Source organism: Lemur catta, chromosome 4 (assembly GCF_020740605.2).
Source record: "Lemur catta isolate mLemCat1 chromosome 4, mLemCat1.pri, whole genome shotgun sequence".
Classification (NCBI taxonomy): domain Eukaryota; kingdom Metazoa; phylum Chordata; class Mammalia; order Primates; family Lemuridae; genus Lemur; species Lemur catta.
This window is the reverse complement of record NC_059131.1, coordinates 30,560,826-30,574,055: the sequence shown is the minus strand read 5'-3', so window position 1 is coordinate 30,574,055 and position 13,230 is coordinate 30,560,826.

Sequence of the window (13,230 nt, the reverse complement as noted above, 5' to 3'; positions counted from 1 at the left end):
CAAATTGCAAGGCCAAGGCCAATGTCAGTAGAGTTGGGAAGACAATTGTACCTATATGGAGGCATGGTAAGGGTGAGGAGTGAACAAAGGACTGAACAAAATCTACAGTTTAAGTAAACATAAAAATTATTTTTTGTGATTATGAAGCTAATCTCTTCATCATTTCTTTTCAAAAAAGCTAATATAGATCCAATAGTCTACAAAATTTTTAAGAACTAGTATACAGTCAGTCCTCCATATCCATGGGTTTTGCATCTGTGGATTCAAACAACCATGGATCGAAAATATTCCGGAAACAAAAGGATGGTTTTGTCTGTACTGAACATGTACAGACTTTTTTTTCTTGTCATTATTCTCTAAACAATACAGTACAAAAGCTATTTACATAGCATTTGCATTGTATTAGATATTATAAGTTATCTAGAGATGATTTAAAGTATACGGGAGGTAGGATGTGAATAGATTATATGCAAATACCATGCCATAGTATATAAGGGACTTGAGTATCTGGTGTCTGCAGGAGTCCTGGAACCAATCCTCCATGGATACTGTATTTCCAGTATGAGATAACATTTCGAAACAATGAAGCATTATTTAAACAAGTTAGGTTGCTGAGTTAAATTCCATTTTACATTTCATGTCATCTGTATTAAAAATTGATGATGGCCGGGCGCGGTGGCTCACGCCTGTAATCCTAGCACTCTGGGAGGCCAAGGCGGGTAGATTGCTTGAGCTCAGGAGTTCGAGACCAGCCTGAGCAAGAGTGAGACCCTGTTTCTTCTAAAAAAAAAAATAGAAAGAAATTATCTGGCCAACTAAAAAATATATATAGAAAAAATTAGCCGGGCATGGTGGCGCATGCCTATAGTCCCAGCTACTCAGGAGGCTGAGGCAGTAGGATCGTTTAAACCCAGGAGTTTGAGGTTGCTGTGAGCTAGGCTGACGCCACGGCACTCACTCTAGTTTGGGCAACAAAGTGAGACTCTGTCTCAAAAAAAAAAAAAAAATTGATGATGTTAAAAGCAGAAACATTAGTGATTTTGAAAAGAATAATAATTGCTAATTTTCATTTGCAATTCTGCATTTCATAGGCAGACATGCGGTGATCTGGGGCGTATATAATACACAAGTCTCTAAGAACTGGGGTGCGCCACCTACGTTTCTGTGTATATATATATAGATTTCTGCAACCGACTCATGGTTATTCATTTTTAAATTCTTTACCAAACCCTATATTGTGTATAGCATTCAAGATAGCTCCCATTGATCTGTTTCCTGGATTCATACAATTGTATAAATACTATAATACCCTCTTTGTGTGTGGACTGGACCTAGTAACTCACTTCTGTTGAGTAGCATATGGCAGAAGTGATGATGGAGTCTCACTTCAGGGATTATGTTATAAAAGCCTGGAACTTCTATCTTGTTGTTACTCTCTCTTTGGGTCTTCTCATTTGCTTTGATGAAGCAAGCTACCACATGTGAGCTGGCCTAAGAGGCACCCATGGCAAGGGACACAGAGAACAGCCTCTGGCCGACAGTTGAGGGTAAGAAATTCTTGCCAACAACCATGTAAAGGGAGTTTGGAAATGGATCCTTCCCCAGTCGGGCCTTGAGATGACTGCAGGCCAGAACAATACCTCAGTTGTAGGTTATGACAGACTCTGAAACGGAAGACCCAATTAAGTTGTGCCTGGATTCCTGAATCACAGAAACTATTAGATAATAAATATTGTTTTAAGCCACTGAATGTGAGGAGTTATTTGTTACACAGCAATAGATAACTATTATACCCTGCTACTTCACTTCATGTCTTCTGTAATGACTTTTCAGGGGTATACATATTTTAGATTATGACTACAAAGGTGTTTCATACGTACTCATCTAATATTTGCTAATTCTATAACAATAGTTTAATAAAGCTTATTTCCTAGGGATTCTTGAATTTCTTTTAGGAATTTTAAGTTGATTCTTCTTAGTTAAAACTCTCTCTGGATAGACATATGACTTTACTTTTGACTGCTTTGATGGCAAGTCTTAGTAGGTTGCTGGATGACAAAAGTTAGACTAGTACAAACTCTGTTTTTCTCTGAAGATCAATGGAGTCCTTAGAAATATCAGACTTTATCACCAAACCTGCTTTGGGTACAGCTCATCATTATAATATGCATTTTTACTTAAAAAATTTTGAGTATTTTAAGTCTTTTTTCTCTGATGCTATCCAAGAAAAGGGAAAGATGAAAGGGGAGAACAGATTTTTCCTCTCCTTAATCTAATACACTCGTTTGACCTTTCTCCTTGAGAGTTTTAAAATATACTGTTCTTTCTAAAAAAAAAAAAAAAATCAAAGACAAAAATGTATCTGATTTAGTCTCCTGGGAATTCTCCCAGTTTCAATTCTTCTATAAATATTTCCCTTGCTCTAGATATCATGAATCTATATTTAAAATTACTATTGCTTAGAGCAGGCAGACAATATATTTTTCTTCTTTCTTTCTTTTTTAAACAAAGGTTCTCTCTTATAAGTTTTATTCTAGGTGTGTGTTCTGTGTGTGTGTATGTGTGTGTGTGTGTGTGTTAGTTCAAGAATATATATGTTAGATGGCACAGCAATCCTTCCAGCACCCTGGGGCTGGAAGAAAAACTGTTTTTTCTAGATGGTTTGATAGTATTCAGACTGTACTTAAGAAAATAACCATTTACTCTTAGTTTTAAAACACACATGCCGCATCTGTTTAACCTTTGTTGGTGATATACTTTTTATTTGTCATCATATTCCAGTACCTCAGGTAAAGAAAATAGGGATATTTGTTTACAACACCAATGTCCTAGCTCTTTTTCTGGGCTATGAGGTTCACCTTACAGCTCTGGTCTCACATTTGTTATATCCTGTGTTCAATCTCTTTCCTTTTCTTCTGTGTGTGTTAGTTAACTCAAGATCAGACCAAGTCTCATAAAAAACTTTTGGATACTCTTCCACTCTTCTATTTTCTCAGATTTCCTCTTGTTTATGGATCTTTTCCTATAGAACCCGACATGTATGTGTTCCTAAATTATTTAAGACATAGGAGTTTTCATTTCCTAATTCATCAGACCCATTGCAGTCAAGGCCCATGACTTTTTACTTAGTTATCTTCTCTATACTAAACATGACAAGTTATTGGTGGTGGTGTTTTAGGCCTTGAAAAGTTAGCAGAATGGATATTTTGGGGTCAGGCAATCTGTCCAGTTCCCTTGAATACCTCCTCAAGGATAAGATTATGTGTGGGTGAGTGTGATTTCCATAGGGCCATGGGGAGGACTCCCTACCTGCTTACATCCCACATGTCCCTGCGGGACCCTGTTATTGTTCTTAAAAATTTCCTCTTAACTGCTCATTGATTTCTAAGCCAATTCACATTATTTTAAAATACAATTTTATTCTTAGCAAGATTATTATGACCTTTTGCTTCATTGAACTTAAAGTGTACTGAATTTTTGTTCAATTGTCAGTTTTTTTCTAGTCAAAGTTCTTTGGTAGTCACTCAGGGGTCCAAATAACACATGACTTCTTAGTTATATTTTTTTTAACAGGATTTTGAAAAATCAGTCATAGGCTATAAAGACAGCTACCTGCTAGACTTAAATTCATGAATGAGGGTGACAATTCACAGGAAGGAGGGGCACAGGCTAGGCATAACCCAAATGTTAATTTACAGCAGATTTTCAATAGTTCAATAGGGAGGAAGAGAGAGAGAGAGAAACTGGGAGACACAGAGAGGTCATGTTATCAATATAAATTAGTAACAATGTGACTTTCCTTGTGCACATGTGAATATATGTAATGATTCATAAACATTGAACTGAGAATATTGACCAACTTTGTAGACACTAAGAGGCATAAATGCAATAATTCATTTGATATGAAAAATTACTTTTCTTTTAGGAACTGGAAATACAAAAAGACTTCTATGTGGACAAGGTGCCAAATATTTAGAGACAGTAAAAAAAATTGTCTATCCAGATGTTCAAATATGCAAATATTTGAATATTTAGAATTGTATAGATAAGACATCTGTTGAAATTTTCATGTTAGATATATTTCATTCTTATGTAAATGTAAAATCTGAGACTTAAATACACAAATGTTTGTTAACTGCTTGTTGATAATTATGTACTGAGGGCAGATGAGAATAGTGGTAGAAGACGAAGGAGGAAAAATTGCCTTGAGGTTTGAGTTTTATTCTGTATAAAATGAGGAATCTTAAAACTCCTTAAAAAGTAGAGTGACATACAGTATAATTTAAAATTTTATTTTAAAAATTCTTATACAGCAAAATTGTATTTTTCTAGTGTACAGTCCTATTCAGCTTAAAATATATGTAGATTTGTGTAACTACCACCACAATCAGGATACAGAAAAGTTCCATCACCCTGAAAACTCCCCTGTGCAACCCTCCTGTAGTCACTCACTTCTAATGCCTGGCAACCACTTCCTTGTTCTCAATCATGCTAGTGTTTTGTTTTTGAGAATGTCATATTCATGGAAGCATACAGTATGTAACTATTAGGAACCAGCTCCTTTCACTCAACAGAATTCCTTTCTTGTGTGTTATCAGTAGTTCTTTTCTTGTTGCTGCTGAGCAATTCCCACTGTATGGGTATACCACTATTTATTTATTTACCCTCTGAAGTACATTTGGGTTTTTTAGTTTTGGCAGCTACAAATAGAGTTTCTGTAAACATTTGTGTATCCATTTCTGGGTGAACATAAATTTTCATTTCTCTGGAGTAAGTCTTAGGAGTGGGATTGCTAGTAAGTGCATATATAACTTTAGAAAAACCTTATAAGAAATTGCAAAACTATTTTCCAGAGTAGTTATTCTATTTTGCATTCTCACCAACAATGTATGAGAGTCCAAGATGCTCTGTATTCTCCCTAGTACTTGGCATTTCAATTTTTAAAATTTTAGCCATTCTTGTAGGCGTATATAGTAATATCTCACTTATTTTGATTTCTGTTTCTCTAATGGCTGATGGTGTTGAAGATCTTCCCATGTACATATTTGCCATCAATATGTATATCTTCTTTGATGAAGTGTCTGTTCAAGTCTTTTGCCCATTTTTCCTTTTGCCTATGTTTTAATTGGGTTGATTGTTTCCTTACTATTGTGTTGGGGGAGTTCTATATAGTTAGTATTTCTGAAAACTCCAACATGAGTATCAATGCAGATAAAAGATTAGACAAAAATTTCTAAAGATAGGGAAAGAAGAGAGAAAACAGTCATTATTACCTACTATATATGGCTTCTTATAATATGAAATGTTCCCTGTATATCTGTTAATATTTCAGATTAAGAAATAATGTTTATTTCTTATCCCTAAATATCTGTTTATATAGCAAATGACTGATCTTTCTGGGTTTGGTACACTGTACCTTAATTATAACTTGTATACGTGATTCTCACAACAACCCTGCCAGGTATTATTACTCAGAGTTCACAGATGAGGAAACTAAAGGGGTCAGTGAGACCAGGACTTGTCCAGAGTTATAGGTAGGTGAACTGGAACTGGAAACTAGCCATATGGTCCCTAAACCATAGCCTCTTTTCATGGTCCTAGATCAGCTTGAAAGTTAAACCTATTCCATTATTTGCATGTAATTCATCTGATCACAGTTTGGGAGAGTGGAAAGTCCTGCAAGGAGACCATCATTAACCATTTCTGCCAAATATGTGCATATGGTATATATTTTTGGTGGTGGTCTAAGGAACTGCATTCTTGGGAAGAAAACCCAAGTCCTAATGAATTCTCAGCTCTGAACTCACATGAGATCCTCAGTCATATTTTAACCATGTGCTAGTTAATAGCTATTTGCTTTTTTACATTAAGAATTTTATAATTTTCCATAAAAATGCCAACATAAAATGATTTAATTTTTATTAAAATAGATAGAATGTTCTGTACAGATTAGTAAGATTATATGTAAAACTGATTACGGTTTAAAAATAAAATATTACTGGAACCACAACACAGCCTAATAAATTGGAACATTATTCTAAGCTTGGATGTGAATTACACAAAATGACTTGAGGAAAATCATATTTTCCAAACCTAGCAGATGTTATTATGCCTTTCAAATCCATTTTCATTTTTTTTTTTTTACTCCTCTGAATAAAAATTTCCCCAACTGGTATTTATGGATTTTGGAAAGTCATTTAGCTGTTTCCAAGGACAGAGGCAGTATTACAAACTTTGTACAGTGGTGTATGAATAGCAAAGTGGGAGAACTGGAAGTTTATTCTCCATGACATATCCCTGAATTGTATTAAACTATCATTCTTTGCAAAGCAAAGACAAGTATTTTTCCCTGTCCCTCACTGGAGAATTATGGAATTATAGAGAAGTCTTTGCACATGATTAGACCATGATATTTGAAGGAGTGTTAAACTTACTTGGGCTTAAGAAAGCTTTTCTAGGAATATTGCCCTGGCAGAGGCGAAGTATTTTCATCAGATTTATTAGCCAAGAGAGAAAAGCTTATTTTAATGTTCCCCTTGGCCCCGTAAGTTATTTCTCTCTATCTGCTGCGGAGGAAAATAATTAAATTATTGATGTTTGTTGGCCCATATGTGCAGCTGCTTTTTTCATTTATATTGCTCATTTACCCAATGTAAATACTCCAGACTTCAAGTAAATCAGTGACTCAGGACCAATGATATATTAGTTTGACTATCAACGCCAATGTTTTAATTCCCTCTAAGGAAAATGGCATGGACTGATTTTATCTGGTGCCAACATTAATCTCAATATGACTAAACTGAGAATATTTAAGTATGCATTTCCAGGGTTTGAAATTCCCCTCTTTAAGATTGCTTCAGAAATTTAAAGACCTGCTTTTTGTGTTTTTTTAGATTACTATCCCTCTGAATAATATCGAAAGGCTCACCTAACACATGACCGACCCTGTGTACAGCCTGCCTGGCAGGCCTGGGGAAATGGATGGTCAGGTAGAAGGAAACCTGCTTTCTGGAAACCATGCTCTAAATATAACATGGAAAAAACTATCTAATCTTTCCATTCTAACTTTATTCCAGGGTCCCTTTTTCTGGGGTCAGATGAGTACACTGAGAGTCTATGCTACACTGATATCATATAAAATACAATTGGCTACTTTGCCCCCCTCTTCAAAAAAAGAATTTTCATTATTTAACATTGGGAAAAAGTATTTTCATATTATATTTGAAAGATACAAAATGGATTTTTTATAAAAGGAGATTTCTGTTGAAACGAGATTTAGAGAATGTTGTTCTGGAAACGTTGGAGAAAACCTAAATAAAATATTAGGTACATTCTTTGGTGTTCCCTTAAGGGACAAAGAGCTTATAGATGAGTCTTTGCCTGAGATATTAGAGACAAAAAGAGCAAAGTGTTACTTTCCACAGGTAATCATTTATTTCAATTTACTACCCTGACAATCTTTCCAACAGAACTGCTAAGAAGTAGAGAATTTAGTGATTTGAATTCTCCTGGAGTAGAGAAAATATTGATTGTATTTGTGTTGTTGGGGGAGCCGCTGATGCAATAATTTGGGACAAATCCTTTCTCATTCCCATTTAGATGGTGGCATAAAGACATTTCTCAGGATCTATTGCAAAATCCTTGATTGGCTTTGCTTTGCAATGTAAAATTTGGAGATCACATTAACCTGGACAAGGGGTAATCCTGATGCCCCAGGGAAGCTGTTTTACTTTCTGGTACTTCAAGAGATACTGGTGTTCTCAATAAAGTGCTTCCACAGTGAATTTGCAGGGGATGGATCTCTGTTTTCATCATCAAAATTTTTAAATGGTTCAAGTCCCTAGACAAGCAGTAGCAAAAAGAATAAAATGTTCCAGAGGGAGAAACACCCAAAACAGTGTGTCTGCTTTAACAAAAATATTTTGGAAGTTTAGTAACAAATCACTGATCACATTGTTTTATTATTTAAAAAAATATGTTAGAAATTAATTAGTTAAATTTAGTCTGTCCACAATGTATACATATTTCATGTATGTTGTACATAATATATAAATGTGTTATTTGTCAATTATAGAAATAAATTAACTAATTAAAAATATCTTAGGTTTTCATATTCTTAAAGACCAGAGAGGAAATAGCTGAAAGTAGTAACTTTTGAGAATTAAAGGGACCTGGATCATTCAATAATTCTGAAACAAATGTCACATTGTTTAATGCACACAGGCAACTAGATAATGGAAGAATTTCTTGGCAAAATGCTTAATGCAATAAAATAAGAGATGAGAATTGGCCTTAGGAAAAGTTCACATCCAGAATATTGTGAGATAAGTAGTTACTGCTCTCTACTTTTCGTCCAGTGTGTCAGAAGATATGCCTGTATCAAAACATCACATGTACCCTTTAAAGATATGCAACTTTTATGTACCCATAATAATTAAAAACAAAAAAGATTTATAAAGAAAATATTCAAGCAAGTATATTTTTATATACTTTAAAAACTGACAGCTTTTAATTTGCGCTTGCCATCCCAACCCCATGTTCTCTTACTGATAATTCTACTCAAATGCTTCACAGTTTTGGTGTTAAATAAATGCAGTCACAGTTGATTTTGGAGCATTGTTAAATAAACTTGCCATCCCCAGGCCTGGAGTCTCACCAGTTTATCAAAATGTTTACTTGTTCCCTTTGAGCATGATAGGATTTAGCTAGTTTGAAAATAGTTTTGCAATTGCCTTGGAGTGTCACTTTTATTCTGATGGATTAAAAGCATTGTATATATATATGTATATATAAATTTAGTACATGAATTCTTTCTACTTCTGGACATTTTGTCATTATTAGTGTTAACATAGACTATGACTAAATCAACATTGTGGGGATCAAATGTGTAAATAAAAAATCTTAAAAATGAATTTGGAATTTTATAGGGGATTTCTGGATATTGATGAGGATGCTGATGAGAGGAGCCTTGTGTACCATGCACCACATTTTTCGGCTCCAGTTTGGATTGTGTTCCCAATTAAAACAGAGCCTGGGTATTGGCAATTTTTTCTTGATGACTGCTGTGCTATGGTCCCTAATATTAAATTTTAACCACCATTAGCCATAGTGTAAGCTGGTAAATCTCAGTGTAGGGACAATGCTCAAAGGACTGTGCCTTCTTAAATCAGCTCTATTTACATAAATACTTAGATAAATATGTAAGATTTCCAACCTTATGTACCTGCCTCATAGTCTTTCACCCATTTCCTATTACTTTTGATCTATTATTTCTTGGCAAAACACATTTTATGAAGCCAAGATTTGGTTTCTCTGCTAAGCTTTAAGAAGCTTTCCAGAAAATAAAAGTTTAATCAGTTTTGCTCTTTATGAGAAAATTCCAACAATGGAAATAGCAGGTTTCTATAGTTACACATTATGTTTTCTACATTTAACGAGAGCAAAGCTTTTAAGCAAGAAGGAACATAAATGGTTTTTATTAATATTCATATAACATTACTTCCCACTAACAATAAAACACATTAAAATTTAATCAACTAGTTAGCAAATGAATGCACCTAATGTTAATTCTCCAGTCATGCTGTTCATATTTGGATCTCCACTCTAATATTTCTTTCTTTGCTTGGGAACTAAAAAAAAAAAAAAATTGGTTGTATTCAACATTGTGATGGTGTACAATTTTCACAGCCTAATACCTAATATAAGTACATTAGTTCCCATAAATTATAATTAAATGATTTTTCCAAGCTTCTTATTCTGCAATGTTATAATCTATATTAATATGTAACATAAATTCAAATAAATGGAACAGTAAATAAGTTAACACTCAAACTACTTTAAAATTGAGGTAATACTTTTTGTATGTACTTAAAATCAAAGGTCTTCAGTTAATGGAGGATTTTACAAACTGTACCACTACTAACAAGTGAGATTCTTATAATCTAGAACAATGGTTCTCAATTGGAAGCAATTTTGCCTACTTTCCCACAGGACATTTGGCAATGTCTGGAGACATTTTTGGTTGTCACACTGCGGGTGGTGGTGCTAGTGGCAATTAGTGAGTAGAGGCCAGGTATGTGGCTGCAATGTACAGGACATCCCCTCACAAAAAGCAATTATCTAGTTCAGAGTCAATAGTGCCATGGTGGAGAAATCTTGATCTAGGACAATAGCTCTTCATTCTGTGATAAATAAGTTAGGCAACCAAGTTACATTAAATGACTTAAGTTACCAAAGAGTTCTAAAGTTTTTCCTTTGATTTTGGAATCAAGTAAGATATGATTCATAGTATATGAGTTTTAATTTAATATATTCTTCAGGGAGGAAAATGTAGAACAATGAAAAAAAGCAGAACAATCACAATAATATTTTTTTTCCTTTAGGAGATCAAGCTTGTTTTCAAATGTAGATTCTCCCAAGGTTCTTTTGGTCAGCTTGAGTAGGTACCCAAGGAGAAGACTATGTTATGTAATTACACATGACAAATTTTTCAAGGCACCGTTAAAGAGTTATAACTAAGAGAAATGTGTTGGAAAACTATTTCTTAGATTAGGAAGGAATCCCAAGATTGAAAGTTTATTTTATTAAATTGTATTCATCCCTAGAGAATTTCAAAAGGTGTCCCCTCTCTTCCCAAATAAAATTAATGGATATTATTTTTTTCCCCAGAGCTCTTAAAGAGCAAAGTATTTTTTAAAATTTCCTGATTGCTCTACTTTATCATTATCAATATATAATTAGAATTTTAAGAATTTGCTTTTAAACAATACTGGTAAAGTTTGGGATGAATGCTATGGAAATACATACTTTACTCACTAACGAAACTGATTCAGTGGAATATAAACTCCGTGGAGGCAGGGATCTTGTCTGTCAAGAAATTAGGTGTCGTCTCAGTACCTGGAACAATCCCTTGATATTAGATAAATTCAGGAAATATTAGTGAGATTAACACATTCAAATCAGTTGTGCCAGTCTGGAGGCTATCCAGTAAATATATCTATATTTAAATAAGTAAAATATGCATTCAGAAGAGGCTACTTCGAATAAGAAGTGGTATCAGGGAGTCTACAATTATGTAGTATATTCAGAAAGCCTAGAATAAACAAGTCTAGGGTATGACCTCTCTAATCTAAAAAATTTTTAAGTGCATATAGAACGTATTTGCTATTGATATTACATTTTCTTGCTTTCTTTACCCAGAAATGTGTGGCTTATAGGCCACTGAAGTTAGCACAGTGACAATGAATTGTACACCCAACCTTTGCCACACCACTCCCCATCCTGTGTACTGTAGAGTGGCTGCCTCCACCAGCTTGACATTTACTCGCACAAAATGAAGTCTCACCCAAACTAGCCACTCTTTAAGTCCATCAAGTATATTTTATCCATTTTTAAATCTATTCCTTGGGCTGTCATTTGTATTTACGTATTTGCTTTTGAGGTGTATTTAATTAATTTATTTTATTTTCCCACCTGCATAAACTAGAATTCAAAATGGACCAGGAGAAATTAGAACTTACTTGGATATTTCATCTGAAATTGGTGAATGGACAATATTTTCACTCCCAAAGTTTTGATTTTTGCCCATGGAGTGATGACTCCCAGTTTATAACTCCAGTGCAGCTTTCTGAAGTAAATCGAGACCTACATTTGTAACTTTATACTGAAAAGCTCTATCCAGGTTTTATAGGTCCCTAATTACACTTGTGTTAAACTAAACACATCAAACCTGATTTTGTCATGACCAAACCTAATATTCTACCTTTATTTTCTGCCAAAATGAATTGATTTTCCTGATTTCTAAGAACTGTGGCAAAGCCCACAAATCATAGTTTGGTATTTCTCCACAATCCAACCTTGTTTCTCAGCACATTTCAATTTCGATCATTAATGAATAAATAGGTTAATTTTCATGACTCATTCTTAAGTTCTATTGTCGATTACTCATGTCACATGGTCAGCAGTTTACTACATGAAATAAAAATGAGGAAAAATATTGGCTGTCACTATAAAGATCCCTTAGGTCTTTAAGATTATGAATCTTTATTTGCTGGTATGGGCAAAGTAGTAAGAAAGTTAAGTTAAATTTCTGAGAAGCTACTTTTAATTTAAAATCAGTGAGCACAAAATATAGTTAATAATAACACTTGGCAATGGTCTAGGATACTTTCCCATTAATATATGAATTGGAATACACTCTGAGAATTATAGAGAGCAAATGAATTCAATCCTAATTTACTGATTTAAAAAGACAGGCCCAGGTAGGCTGTACTTGACTAGAGTCACATAATAAATTGGGAAGAAGGACCAGGATTCAAATTCATGTTTTTAGATTTCCAATTCAGTGTCTCTTCTACTATACCCTATTGCTTCCTAGCTTTGAAAAGTAAAAATGTACTTAATGAGAATTTAGGATTAATGTTTTTCTTTTTTAGCTTTTAAAATACATTATGCTCCTTCCTGTCTTGAGACTTTTACATATGACATTCTTCTGCCTCGTTTCCCTTTAGCTAATCAACTGCTTCTCCTTCTTAGGTCCCAGCTCCAGCGTTTACTCTTCAGGAAGTCCTTCATTTACATCCCATTTTAACTCAGATGCTGGATTTTCATTTTTTTTTTTTTTCAAAAGCATATCATAGTGTTGTTTTTTTTTTATGTGTGTTTTTGTTATTATTTGTTTAAGGACTTTGTTCTCCCCTTAGACTATAAATGTTATAAGAGCAGGGCTTGAGATGATTTTCTTCTCCACTGTATCTGCAAGAAAAAGAATACCTGGCACATAAAGTAAGAGGATATTCTAAAGAAAACTGTTTCTAAATAGAAGAGAAAAAATAAAAATAAGGAAGTGAAAGACACAAACAAGCAGTATTTGTTATAGGCTGACATCAGCTCTTAAAAGTTCTGAGACTAAAGAGGAATTCCATGAACCACCTTCACTGATATTGTCCTAAGCCTACAGATAGTTCTAAATACTACTTTCTGTTATTTACTTGTATTCCTCAGCAACAGTAAATGTTATAGCATGCTTACTATAAGTTTTATGATTGTGTACTTGCCTGAAGATTGTGATCACTAATTACTAAATAATGAGTGCCTCTGGGGTGCAGGGCACTAAATGAGGCATTTTATGAAAACTAGACACTGTCCTTATCATTAAGTTACTCTTTGTGAACACATTTTATGGTTGAAATATTTTATTAAACATCTGCTTCTTTGGAAAGGGATGCCATC